The 15321-nt window shown below is 44.3% G+C and overlaps 1 protein-coding gene across 6 annotated transcripts in view; it reads right to left on the bottom strand.

The window, feature by feature from the left end:
• The window catches only part of CLEC16A (C-type lectin domain containing 16A), a 437038-nt gene that overhangs the window by 95479 nt on the left and 326238 nt on the right, over positions 1-15321 (bottom strand). The gene's annotated exons all lie outside the window — the stretch shown is intronic.

Here is a 15321-nt window from a genome sequence, read left to right as displayed (position 1 = left end):
AAAAAGCAATTAATGAGAATGGCAAATGCACTTTAAAGAGGATTACTACTTTGCAATAGATATTACATAGATCTTATTGACACTGAGTGTAATGGTGCATACACACGGTCAGATATGTCAGAGGAATGATTTGCAAATGATTTTTTACTGTATTAAAATGAATGGAAATCGTCCAAAACTGACTGCAAACACATCAAATGTCAGATATCGTTATCTGACAAAAGGGAACACGCATCGTTCATCGTTCATCGTTGCCCACATGTCACATTTTTCTTTCAGATATGAACGATTTTTAAAATAGTTATCGTTCAGATCTGAAGAAAAATCTGACCGTGTGTATGCACCATAACAGTTTAGAAGCGCACTTTCCTTAGTGGTGTTTTCCTTGCAGACTTGAAATTTTATTCTATTACTTTTAAAATGTATTATTTTACTATTGTAAATAAACATTTTTTATCATCTTGATTTAAAACTAAACTGCTTGTTGAATCTGTTAAAAAAAATATATACCACATTTTAAATAAATGCAAAATATGTCAATTAATAAAAAAAATCACATAAAATGTATTATGATGTGCATATTAAAAACAAGTAGGTTATTATAACAATATATAGGACTCCTGTGTAATGTGTATAATTAAAACGTTAGATATGAAGTAAAAAGATGAAAGCTATAACTATTTTGTATTATTGTGTAAGTTACAAATGAATGGTTACTTCTCTAAGTTACAAAAAACGGACATGGAAACAATATATTTTACCGTAAAAGTAGTAGATATACATTACAACACCACCACACAACATAAAAGTATTTCCTGTTTATTTTTTAATAATCATTAGAAAATACAAGCAACCTGTATGCTGCTTAAAGAAGGAAGAGGACCTCACCATACAATTTCTTATAAATATGACTTACATCAACAGGTATTTTCGAGGGTTACTGTATGTGCTATGATTTCCTGAAACTTCAAAACATCCAATTGAAAAGGATTCCCTATAGATGGACCATTACACTCAGCTGTAAATTAGTGCTAAATACAGGGATATTCTTGCCAAAACCTGGTTCAGTCTGCCTGTGATTTAAGACTGGGACAGAGGTTCACCTTGCAGCAGGACAATGACCCGAAGCATACTGCTAAAGCAACACTCGAGTGGTTTAAGGGGAAACATTTAAATGTGTTGGAATGGCCTAGTCAAAGCCCAGATCTCAATCCAATTGAGAATCTGTGGTCAGACTTGAAGATTGCTGTTCACAAGCGGAAACCATCCAACATGTAGGAGCTGGAGCAGTTTTGTCTTGAGGAATGGGCAAAAATCCCAGGGGCAAGATCATAGAGACTTATCCAAAGTGACTTGCAGCTGTAATTGCCGCAAAAGGTGGCTCAACAAAGTACTGACTTTAGGGGGGTGAATAGTTATGCACGCTGAAGTTTTGTGTTATGTTGTCCTAAATGTTGTTTGATTCACAATATATAAAACCCCCCCACAGTTGTAGGCATGTTCTGTGAATGAAATGATGCACACCTTCAAACAATCCATTTTAATTCCAGGTTGTGAGGCAACAAAACATGAAAAATTCAAAGGCACTGTGTGTATATATATTGTGACACAGTTAGGTTAGGGGGTCCCTCTCCTGGTTAGAGGACTCCTTCCTTTCACACACAGCAGCTGGGAAACAGTACGCCAGACTGGATGCAAGTACAAGCTGGTCGGCGCCAGTCTTTATTGTACAATGTCAGAAACAAACATAAAGAAAACATAAACATAAATCCTAGCCCTGTCGGGGCACTAACTTCACAGGTAGTTCCCTCACTACCAGAACCTGGCAGGGCCTAATGCCCTCACCAGCAACAAAAGCACAGCACAACACTCACAGTTAGGTTTCCAAGTGTCTCTGAGCAAACTCCCTGCCAGCTCTCCCAGGTGAGACAATCAGCCCTCAACACACTAGGCTTATATTGGCCACTCTCAGGTGGAAACCCTAACAAGCCTGTTACCAGGCTAAGAGAACCAAAACCTGGAGTGGCCGTGGGTGGAGCCCTCCCTCACCTCTCACCCACAACCCCCAGGTCCCAAACCGGCTTTTCAAAAAGCCGAGACTCAAGCCTGCTACACTGCAGACTTTCTCCTGGGGGTTTAGAACACATAAGACAGGAATCTGGGACAAATGTACCTGCCACAGACCACTTTACCAGTAATCCTATCACATATCCCCCCCCTTTGTTTCGACCTGTGGGGCGGAACAACTGAAGCCCCCAAACAAGGAACACGTGACAACGCGTCTGTATTGGCCAGCTGGCTTCCTGGCCTGTGTTCCACTGCAAATTTAAAAGTTTGTAACGCCAAGAACCATCTCGTAATTCTCGCATTACTGTCCTTATTTTCGGACATCCACTTCAAAGGGGCATGGTCAGTGATCAATTTGAACTTTCTTCCAACCAAGTAGTACCTGAGAGCCTCTAATGCCCACTTTATGGCCAACGCCTCCTTCTCCACTGTGGCATAGTTTCTCTCATGTACATTCAACTTTCTACTTGGATAGAAAATAGGGTGTTCCTCACCCTCCTTGTTCTGGGACAGGACCGCTCCTATACCTACTTCTGATGCATCGGTTTGTACTATGAATTCCCTTTCAATATTAGGAGTCATCAGGACTGGTTGGGAACACAACGCTACTTTCAACTCCTGAAAAGCTTTCTCCGCCTCAGGACTCCATTCTACCATGACTTTTTGTTTGCCTTTGGTCAGGTCAGTCAGTGGGACTGCCATGGTGGCAAAGTTGGGTATAAACCTCCTGTAGTACCCCGTAATTCCCAAGAAGGCTCTCACCTGCTTCTTATTCAGAGGCCGTGGCCAGTTTTGTATGGCATCAACTTTATTGAGCTGAGGCTTTATCAGGCCTCTGCCAATGGTGTATCCCAGATATTTTACTTCCTCCATGCCTAGACAACACTTTTTTGGGTTGGCTGTCAAACCTGCCATATAGATGGAGTCCAAAACTGCTTGTACCCTGGGTAAGTGAGACTGCCATTCAGGACTATGAATGACCACGTCATCCAGATAAGCAGCCGCATACCGTCTATGGGGCCTTAGAATCCTGTCCATCATTCTTTGGAAGGTAGCAGGTGCCCCATGTAGCCCGAAGGGCAACATCTTGTACTGAAACAAGCCCTCTGGCGCTGAAAAAGCTGTCTTTTGTTTGGCGCTCTCGGTTAACGGTACTTGCCAATACCCTTTGGTTAGGTCAAGAGTGGTTAAATACCTTGCCGTCCCTAGTCTCTCAATCAATTCATCCACTCTTGGAATCGGGTAGGCATCGAATTTTGAAACACTGTTCAACTTTCGGAAGTCATTGCAGAAACGCACACTCCCGTCGAGCTTTGGAATCAACACAATGGGACTGACCATTCACTATGTGATTCTTCAATAACCCCTAACTCTAGCATATTTTTAATTTCTTTCGACACCGATTCTCTTTGTGCTTCTGGCAACCTATAGGGCTTTAGATTAACTTTAACCCCTGGGTCAGTGATAATGTCATGTTTAATGACCGAGGTTTTCCCAGGTACGTCAGAGAACAGCACCCTATTTCTGATCAGAAACTCCTTGACCTCTTGTTGTTGAATTGCCGACAGGGTTTTTGCCACTGTCACTTCGGGAACTAAGGGCCCTGGATTTACTGGAGGGGCTCGGACGGCCGACAGTGCCGTTCTATCTTTCCAGGGCTTTAACAGATTTATATGGTATATCTGTTCCGGCTTTCTTTTCCCCGGCTGGTAAACTTTGTAATTGACCTGCCCCACTCTTTCTAAGATTTCAAAGGGCCCTTGCCATTTAGCCAAAAGTTTATTTTCCACAGTGGGAACCAATACTAACACTCTGTCCCCAGGAGCAAAGCTGCGTAACCGAGCATTGCGGTTGTATACCCTCTGCTGTGCCTGTTGAGCCTGTTCCAGGTGCTCTCTCACTATCGGCACTACCGCAGCAATTCTCTCCTGCATTTGAGAAACACACTCAATCACGGTTTTGTAAGGACTAGACTGCCCCTCCCATGTCTCTTTGGCAATGTCTAGTAACCCCCTTGGGTGTCTCCGATACAACAAGTCGAAGGGTGAAAACCCGGTGGAGGACTGGGGAACTTCTCTTATGGCCAACAATAAATACGGCAATAAGTAATCCCAGTCCCTACCATCCTTGTCGACCACTTTCCTAAACATGTGTTTTAACTAGGGGTGTGCACCGGCCACTTTTCGTGTTTTGTGTTTTGGATCTGGATCTTTCTTCGTGTTTTGGATCTGGATTGGTTTTGCCAAAACCACCCTTCCGTGTTTTGGGTTCTGGGTTTTGTGTTTTGGATCTGTATTTTTTTTTAAAAAAGCATAAAAACAGCTAAAATCACAGAATTTGTAGGTTTTTCTGCTCCTATGCTATTATTAACCTCAATAACCTTAATTTCCACTCATTTCCAGTCTATTCTGAACACCTCACAATAGTGTTTTTATGTCCAAAAGGTTGCACCGAGGTAGCTGGATGACTATGCTAAGCGACACGAGTGGGCGGCACAAACACGTGACCCATCTAGGCGTGAAACTGCAGTGGCAGACAGGATGGCAGTTTGAAAAACTAGGCCCCAAACAGTACATAATGCAAAGAAAAAAAAGAGGTGCAAGATGGAATTGTCCTTGGGCCCTCCCACCCACCCTTATGTTGTATAAACAGGACATGCACACTTTAACAAATCAATCATTTCAGCGCCAGGGTCTGCCACACAACTGTGGCTAAAATGATTGGTTCGTTTTTCGCCCCCACAAAACAAGCTGGCAATTAATCTGTCCCTGCACAAACTGGCTCTACGGAGGCAAGATGTCATCCTCATCCTCCTCATCCACCGATTCCTCACCCTCTTCAGTGTGTACATCCTCATCCTCACAGAGTATTAATTCGTCCCCGCTGGAACCACAGGTCCCTCTGTACGTTCTGGAGGCTGGTCTCCCTGGAAGAGTTGATAATTCATTTTATGAACATCATCTTCTCCACATTTTGTGGAAGCAACCTCCTACGCCTTTCGCTGACAAGGTTCCCGGCTGCACTAAACACTCTTTCAGAGTACACACTGGAGGGGGGGCAACTCAGGTAAAATAGAGCCAGTTTGTACAGGGACCTCCAAATTGCTTCTTTTTCCTGCAAGTACAGGTACGGACTGTCTGACATGCCTACTTGGATGCTGTCACCGATGTAATCCTTTAACAGACAGACGCACGCTTGTCGCTGCTGCTTTGAGGATGCAAGTGCGGCTACAGCCCACACAATTCACAAAGTCAGAAAAAAGAAGAAGAATATTTTAATTGTTTGTGTAGCACACTTTGAGGGTGTCACCACCCTTTAACAGACAGACGCACGCTTGTCGCTGCTGCTTTAAGGATGCAGGTGCGGCTACAGCCCACACAATTCACAAAGACAGAAAAAAGAAGAAGAATATTTTTATTGTTTGTGTAGCACACTTTGAGGGTGTCACCACCCTTTAACAGACAGACGCACGCTTGTCGCTGCTGCTTTGAGGACAGTATCATATGCAGTGACAGTAGACTTGTCAGAAATTGTTGGCACGTCCTTCAGTCCGGACCAGATGTCCAAACCAGCCCTTGACTTATGACACAGGCGCACGCTTGGCGCTGCTACTATGTTGATGCACGTGCAGCTACATCGCACACAAGTCACAAACACATAAAAAAAATAGTTTTTTATTTTTTGGAGCACTTTGAGGGTTACACCACCCTTTAACAGACAGACGCACGCTTGTCGCTGCTGCTTTGAGGATGCAAGTGCGGCTACAGCCCACACAATTCACAAAGACAGAAAAAAAAAGAACAATATTTTTATTGTTTGTGTAGCACATTTTGAGGGTATCACCACCCTTTAACAGACAGACGCACGCTTGTCGCTGCTGCTTTAAGGATGCAGGTGTGGCTACAGCCCACACATTTCACAAAGACAGAAAAAAAAGAACAATATTTTAATTGTTTGTATAGCACACTTTGAGGGTGTCACCACCCTTTAACAGACAGACGCACGCTTGTCGCTGCTGCTTTAAGGATGCAGGTGCGGCTACAGCCCACACATTTCACAAAGACAGAAAAAAAAAGAACAATATTTTTATTGTTTGTGTAGCACACTTTGAGGGTGTCACCACCCTTTAACAGACAGACGCACGCTTGTCGCTGCTGCTTTGAGGATGCAAGTGCGGCTACAGCCCACACAATTCACAAAGACTGAAAAAAAAAGAACAATATTTTTATTGTTTGTGTAGCACACTTTGAGGGTGTCACCACCCTTTAACAGACAGACGCACGCTTGTCGCTGCTGCTTTGAGGATGCAGGTGGACTCTAGACGGGATTTGGAACCGGGGACACACTACCTCCATCAATTGTCTAAATCCCACTGCACTAATGGCGGATACCGGACGCACGTCTAACACCAACATAGCAGTCAAGGCCTCAGTTATACGTTTTGCTTCAGGATGACTGCTGTCGTACTTCATCCTCATCGCTAGGGACTGTAGGAGGGTCAATTGTTTAGTAAAAGTAGTGATGTTCCTACTTCCTCTCTGGGATGATGAACAACTCCCAGCAGCAGCAACAGCACTAGGAGGAAGTGGTTCTTGATCTTTCCCTATTTTATTTTTATCGGAGAAAGTTTGGTCCTCCATTTATGTTATATTGATATATACGTGCGGCTAAAGCACACACAAACACAGAAAATATTTTTTTATTTTTGCTGGAGAGTAGTGCACTTTGTGGGTTACACCACCCTTTAAGAAATGAGCCAGCCGACTCTTTACTTATGGGACACAGGCGCACGCTTGGCGCTGCTCGTTTGTGGATGCACGTGCAGCCACAGTGCACACAAGTCACAAACACAGAAAATATATATTTTTTTGGTTTGGAGTGTACTTTGGGGGTTACAGCACCCTTTAACGGGCAAGCCAGCCGGCCCTTTACTTATGACACAGGCGCACGCTTGGCACTACTTTGTTGATGCACGTGCGGCTACTGCGCACACAATTCACAAACACAGAAAATTATTTTTTTTTTGGTTTGGACTGGAGTGTAATTTGGGGGTTACAGCACCCTTTAACGGTCAAGCCAGCCGGCCCTTTACTTATGAAACAGGCGCACGCTTGGCACTACTTTGTTGATGCACGTGCGGCTACTGCGCACACAATTCACAAACACAGAAAATAATTTTTTTTTTGGTTTGGACTGGAGTGTACTTTGGGGGTTACAGCACCCTTTAACGGTCAAGCCAGCCGGCCCTTTACTTATGACACAGGCGCACGCTTGGCACTACTTTGTTGATGCACGTGCGGCTACTGCGCACACAATTCACAAACACACAAAAAATTATTTTTTTAGCACTTGGGGGGAGCACCCCTGATGGACAGAGCACCCCCTGGACAACACTACAGCACCCCTTTAGGACTGGGACACTGCACAGGACATTGGAGTGGACACAGCCCCTATGGAGAACTGACTGCACAACACAGTCCAGCCAGCCCCTATGGACTTTGAAGTAGTGGACACAGCCCCTATTAACAACAGCAGCACAGCACAACACAGCCAGCCCCTATGGACTTTGAAGTAGTGGACAACAGCAGCACAGCGCAACACTACACTGTCCACAGCCGAGTGAGAAAATGGCGCAGACGCAGGTACCTTATATAGGATCCAAAACCCGCGAGACTCGGAAGGCGGGATGATGACGTTTTGCCTCGATTTCAGATCCGAGTCAGGCGGGAAAAGTCGAGCCTGACTCGGATCTGCCTCGGATCGGGGGGGCTCGGATTTTAGAAATCCGAACCCGCTCACCCGTAGTTTTAACATCTTGTTAAACCTCTCGACCAGCCCATCGGTTTGGGGGTGATAAACCGAAGTTCTTAACTGTTCAATTTTGAACAGGCGACATAACTCTTTCATGACTTTTGACATAAACGGTGTACCCTGGTCAGTTAGTATCTCCTTGGGTATACCCAGCCTGCTAAAGACATGAACTAGCTCTCTGGCAATGGTCTTGGTTGACGTATTGCGCAACGGGATCGCTTCCAGGTACCTGGTAGCGTAATCCATTATGACCAGAATATACTGGTGTCCCCTGGCAGACTTCATTAAGGGTCCAACCAAATCCATCGCTATTCTTTCAAATGGCACCTCTATAATAGGCAATGGAACTAGTGGACCCTTAAAATGTGGCCTGGGAGCATGATACTGACACTCAGGGCAGGATGCGCAAAAGTCAGATACCTCTTTATGAAGCCCGGGCCAGAAAAACCTCTGCATTATTCGCTCAGTGGTTTTCTCTACCCCTAGATGGCCTGCCGTTATATGACCATGGGCCAGATCCAACACTGTTCTTCTGTAGGCTTTGGGAACTATTAGTTGTTCCACAATATCTTCCCCCTTCTTAGTCACCTGATATAACAAATCCTGACACATTGCCATGTGGGGATAGGACAAAGGACTATCAAGGTCTACGGGTTTACCATCAACTACTTTTACATTCTCCCTGGCTTTTACCAAAGTAGGGTCATTCAACTGCTCCACGGCAAAGACCTCTCTTCTGAATTCTAAATCAGGCAAACGATCACCAGGCCCAACAACACTTCCCACCTCAATGGGAGGCACATCAGTTGGCGGGCCACCGTCACGTTCCGCATTCTCTAGTTCGCCAACCATAGTAGAAAAAGGGAATAACTCTGACTCAGAAGAAACTCCCTCCTCCACTACATCGACTACCTTCTCAAATGGATCGGGGTTGTTCACCTCTGGAACAAAACGGCTTTCCCACAACTTCCAGAAGTGAGCAAAGTCTCTCCCCAATATTGCATCGTACACCAGACCATGCACCAAACCCACAGAATCTATAGCAGAGCCACATGGTGTCTCGATGTTCACCTCGGCCGTAACATAATATCGAGTATCCCCATGTATGCAGGTTACACCAACAGTTTTCCCTGTATGCCTCAAGGGGTTCACCAGCTCAGCTTTTATAAGTGTCACCAAGCTACCAGAGTCTAACAGTGCCTCTACTCGGTTGCCATCTACAGTGAGTACACACATGTGCTTATCAGTCTCAGCCTGCCGGTCAGCCGTACAGGCTGTCTGTGCAAAGAAAGACCCCCTGCGGTAGACATGAGCAGTATCACATTGCATAGGTTCAGTTGTAAGTGAACAATTAGCGGCAATATGGCCGAAGCCACCACATCGGAAACACTGAGTCATATTAATGTCTAGTCGTTTACGGGGCAAGAACCTTCCTGGCCTGGCAGGCCTGTCTCCAGGTTCTACACCCTCAGTCTTAGGTACATTCCACCGCCCAGCACCCTTCTCCCCTGGAACAGTCTTACCAGTGTCTGTGGGAGTTCGCCGGTGCGCCATCGGGGCTCGGTGGGGCACACTCATCAGCTCCTCAGCCGTCACGTACCTCTCCACCAGCTCGACCAACTGGTTCGCGGACTTAGGGTCTGCATGGCTCACCCACTTGCGCAGAGTCACAGGTAATGATCGCAGGTACCGGTCCATCACGACCCTTTCCACGATCTGTGGTCCCGTCAGCGTCTCGGGCTGTAGCCATTTTGAGGACAGATGGACGAGGTCATGCATCTGTGAACGTGGAGGCTTGTCCCTATGGAACTCCCAGCGGTGGACCCGTTGGGCACGAACAAAGGTGGTGACACCCAAGCGAGTTAGGATCTCCTGTTTTCGTTTTTTATAGTCCTTGGCATCAGCCAGGCATAAGTCGAAATATGCTTTTTGTGGCTCCCCAGACAAAAAAGGTGCCACCAGACTTGCCCACTGCTCCTTGGGCCAACTCTCCCTTTTGGCCGTTCTTTCAAATGCGGCGAGATAGGCCTCCACATCATCGCCCGAAGTCATCTTTTGAAGGAAGTGACTGGCTCGTACGGAGTGAGTGGGGGTGGGAGGACCAGTAGCAACATCTCTGGGCCGGGCGACCAGGTGCTGTAGTACCTCTTTTATGGCCTGGCAGGTTTCCTCGATGGCGACCTGTTGTTGCCTCTGGGCTGTCTCCAAGGCCAACAGTTGCACCCCGGTGGATTCCTGCTGTGCCCAGGTAGATTCCTGCTGAAGTTTGTTCGTCTCCTGCTGAGCTCTGGTAGATTCCTGCTGAGCTGCTGTAGCTTGGAACAAGGCCTTAATCATGTCCTCCATTTTGTCCTGGGGTGTAGGTTGGAAGCTGAACCTTGCCTCTCTGAGCATTGGCTGACGCCTCCTCTATGGGACTCCAAGGACACTCCACACTCACAAACTGGGTGTCTGTCCCTTTAATTTTTAAACTGAAAGTTTTCCTCTTGCTGCAACTTCAGTGTGTGTGGTTGCCCTCATTCTCCACCATATTGTGACACAGTTAGGTTAGGGGGTCCCTCTCCTGGGTAGAGGACTCCTTCCTTTCACACACAGCAGCTGGGAAACAGTACGCCAGACTGGATGCAAGTATAAGCTGGTCGGCGCCAGTCTTTATTGTACAATGTCAGAAACAAACATAAAGAAAACATAAACATAAATCCTAGCCCTGTCGGGGCACTAACTTCACAGGTAGTTCCCTCACTACCAGAACCTGGCAGGGCCTAATGCCCTCACCAGCAACAAAAGCACAGCACAACACTCACAGTTAGGTTTCCAAGTGTCTCTGAGCAAACTCCCTGCCTGCTCTCCCAGGTGAGACAATCAGCCCTCAACACACTAGGCTTATATTGGCCACTCTCAGGTGGAAACCCTAACAAGCCTGTTACCAGGCTAAGAGAACCAAAACCTGGAGTGGCCATGGGTGGAGCCCTCCCTCTCCTCTCACCCACAACCCCCAGGTCCCAAACCGGCTTTTCAAAAAGCCGAGACTCAAGCCTGCTACACTGCAGACTTTCTCCTGGGGGTTTAGAACACATAAGACAGGAATCTGGGACAAATGTACCTGCCACAGACCACTTTACCAGTGATCCTATCACAAAATATATATATATATATATATATATATATATATATCTCCTTTATTTATATGGAGCCAAAGAAGTCTGCAGTGCCTTGCAACTCACATATACAGTAACAGCGCAAATATAAAAAGAAGTGCAAAAGACTAACAGTCCAAAACATTGCAGAACATGATACACAAGCCATATAAACAGTGCTGCATGATAGTCATAATACCTACAAAAGTACCACTCCCTAAATCCCAAGGTTTTGTGCTACTGTTAGCTATGTGGAGGAGATGATGGTTTAAGTAAGGGAGGAAAAATCACATATGGAAAGAGGGCCTTTGTGAGGACTTATAATCACACACACACACAATATATATATATATATATATATATATATATATGTATATATATACACACACACACACAGATCTGTAGTAGAGTTCCTGGTCATGTATAGTTAACTTCACTTCCTGTGGTTTGCCTATAACCACAGTGCAAAAAATATCAGCAACCTGTTGGGCAGAAAATGGCTATACAGTTTGGACTAAAGTACATGGTCTAATTTCTGTAGTGGCTACATCCCTTGCTCAGCCTTGTCCATGATAATTGAAGTGGACCAGTGTAATGCACTCACACACAACAAGGCATATGTTGAGATTTAGCCGACAGCATAGGTGTGTGCTCATTTCTAGGGCAGGAGTGGGGAATAAGCGGCCCTTCAGCTGCTGTGGGACTACACATTCCAGCATGCCCTGTCACAGTTTTGCTATAAGGACATGCTGGGATATGTAGTTCAACAGCAGCTGACCGCTTATTGCCCACCTTTGGTCTAGGGTATGCCCAGGCAGATCCTAACAGTAAGACACCCAAGATGCAGCAGCACATCCATGCACTTTGCGGCCTAATTCTCTCTGCCCAGGAGCTGAGTATAGGGCAAATTCAGTGAGTTGTACATGTTCTATATGAAATACACCATCCAGTTTTATTCATCATAATATGAATAAAGGGCAGTACTGGCTTAATATGGTCATAGATAAGTGGGGTGACGGATTTGGGACGTGATGGGGGAAGGAAGGGGATCACTGAAGACTTGTCCCTCAGTGCAGAGTATCCCTCTCTAGATTTTCCTGAGCGCACTCCGGTGACTGACAGCTACAGGTGTGTCACAGCACAAACTTGCCCACTCTGGTAGAATTGTCTGGGAGAGTCAAAAAAAAATGTCAGCTCTCCTGAAATCCAGGGAGAGTAGTCCAGCCTCACGGATCATGCCAACTTCCCCAGAGGAACGGTTGGTAAATGGTGTAATTTTATCCATGCCCCTGCGCGCCCTCCCAGAGCTATGCCACGAATCACAGCATCACAACTCCCAATTGGATCGCCAGGAGGGGTAAAGAAAAATATATGTCACAACAAAACAAAAAGGTTGGAACCCATGGCTGTATGTTACAGAACTCTTTAATAACTCACAATATCCTTACAATATATATTGTAAACAGAGCAGATAATTGTTCTCAGCAATCGTTTGAATAAAACATGGGTGACTCATCACTTGTTGGCAAGTTGTGGATAATGGATGAAGAAACTGTTAAAAGTGATGGTTTAATTTATTTTTTTACTTAAAAAACTCAATAAGCATAAATTCCAAGTGGAGGAATCAGAATGCCTGGTTTTTCTCAGGGAGTGCCATAAAAGCTATAGGAAGACAGACTGGAAAAAATAATAAAATGTTCTTATAATGTGGAGCAATCTGTGACTACAACTTTTGACTCACAGACAGAATAATTGGAATACATGAGAAAAGCACACCCAGAAAATGTGTACATGGATGTGATTTACGGAGCTATGTATCAAAGCTGGGAGAGAGATAAAATTGTAACAAATAAATCATCATCATCCAATAAGATCCTAACTATCATTTTTTAAACACAGCCTGCAAAATGTAAAGTGGAAGCTGATTGGTTAGTACTTTCTCTCTCACAATTTTATCTTGCTCCGAGCTTTGATACTGTACATAGGCCCCTTAAAGTGTTATTTAATACAGGATATTTATGATGTGTTGGGTGACAATGATAAAATCTTACATTTAAAAAGTGGAGCCACCTATTTCCCAACCAATAGGTGATCTTGGGATTAAACTACAAAAGACTGAACAACCAATAGTATCACAATATTACTTGCTAGTCCCCTCTTTTCCTCAATGACAATACACAGCACAACAAATAGGACATATAGGGTCTTATGTAACAGGGTGCGACTGCTGCGGGAACTCCTGCGAGTGTTCCCGTACTTTTACAGCAGCAATCATTTTAAAGCAGAGCCATAATCTTTATACCATGATCCATAAAAATAAATAAATAAGTCTCTCTTGCACTGGTCAACTGTACATACATTAGATGCAATCAAAATGTGTATTACTGGCACAAACGCAATGGCAGAGATGCTTCTATCTAGGATTTGCTGACGGATCAACTCAAGGGCTATACTAGCCTTTTTCAACTGGGGTACCACAAAATATTTAGTGTGTAAGGGCCTAGCGTAGGAAAGTACTTAGTTACCAGGGACTGCCCGCAATTTTGAGATCTAGTGCGGTATTTAGAGTGGTGAGCAGTACTGTTCCTCTTCCAGTGAGAGAGCCACAGCCTGTGTGACAGGATCAGCTTGCAGTCCCGCTCCCCAACTCCTCCCTTTCTGCAATTTGGTGTATCCTCATCAGTTGCATCCATTACCCCCACACACAAGCTTCTTTTCGTACCCTGGGGATTTTTCTTACCTTCAGTCATGGTCAGTAAATACCTGCAGCCATGTCATCAACAAACAATGCCACCACTCCTGATTTTCCCACCGTCTTCAGCAGTGAGACATCCTTACCTATTCCTCTCCCTCTCTCCCTGGGCTGTGCATACAGCCATTTCATTATTTTAGCTTAATTGTAAACTTAAAGAAAATAACATAGGGAACTTAATCTTGTTAGCTTTTCATGTTGAATTTATATTTTTACATACCCAAGCATTTTAACAAAACATTTTGATAGGGAATTTATTTTACCAGGAATTTTGAGTTTGAGACCATGAAATCTGGAAACAGTAACAATGAACAAGGTCACATCCTGGTTTTCTGAAGTGCCCCTGTAAAGGCCCCCCATACACAGCACGATTTTTTACACAATATGGCCGTTTTCGATGGATCGTAACGACCAATCGTATAAAAGGTGGTAATTTTCATTCACGATTTAGAAGCCGATGCGCGTCCCCGGCGTCGTGTATCGTCATCGTAGATCAAATGCTTTTGCAGAAAGATTTCGACCGATCGTGTACGATTTGACACACATCATTCACACTTTTGGAGGAGGGGATGCATCATGTGGTTATTTGCTGCATACGATTGTACAAACGGCCATACGATTAGATTTATCTTAAATTATAGCAAATCGTTTCAGATAAATCTAATCGTATGGTCGTTTGTACAATCGTTCCTTTTCTTTACACAAATCGTACAGAATATCAAGGGAAGAATTTTCAAGGGAAATCGTATGCGAGATCGGATCTGCTACAAATCGCACTGTGTATGGGGGCCTTAAGATTAGTTCATACCTACAAGCTTTGCTGGAATACATATGCAGCTGGAAAAGCAAATGGTGGAAACATTAAACACGTCACGTAATCCCCTGACCTTCTAACACGTATGGACTACCCCTTCATTAACTTCAACCACCCTCCTATGATATTGCTTGGCCTCTTATGTCTTACATGTATTTTGAGAGCTAGGGAACATGTACAGTATTGTCTTAATTAAATTTGTCACTATTTTATATTTGAATATTTATATTACTTTAGGTGCATACACACACACAACGATTTAGTTAATGAACGATTTTAGTAAACGATTTTCTACCTTGAAAAAATGAACTAAAATCGTTTACTAAAGTTGTTTACTATGTTCATTTAAATGTAATGAACGATTTTTTAGAACTACAAACGATTTTTGCATATTCCCTTACTGAAAATCGTTGAGTTGACAAGTCTGACTGAACTACAAACGTGAACGCGCATGAACGGAAGTCGTTCATCGTTTGACTCAGAAAGTGAACGATTTTTACAAACGATTATCATTAAACGATATCGATTAACGATAATCGTTCAAAAAATCGTTGTGCGTGTATGCAGCTTAAGAATTACTATAGACTTTTTATGCATGCATTGATCCTCTGTTCTGCGATCAGACAAAACTAACAGCATGCACAACAGAAGGATAAAAATCACCCATATGCACCTGCACTGTACAAGTTCTAATCAACAACCCCAAAGCTCCACAGCTGGAAGAGAAGACGGTTCAGACA

Source organism: Taudactylus pleione, unplaced genomic scaffold (genome assembly GCF_031769625.1).
Source record: "Taudactylus pleione unplaced genomic scaffold, aTauple2 ptg000066l, whole genome shotgun sequence".
Taxonomy (NCBI): Eukaryota; Metazoa; Chordata; class Amphibia; order Anura; family Myobatrachidae; genus Taudactylus; species Taudactylus pleione.
The sequence above is the reverse complement of the archived record's forward strand: the minus strand, read 5'-3'. Positions and strand labels throughout refer to the sequence as shown.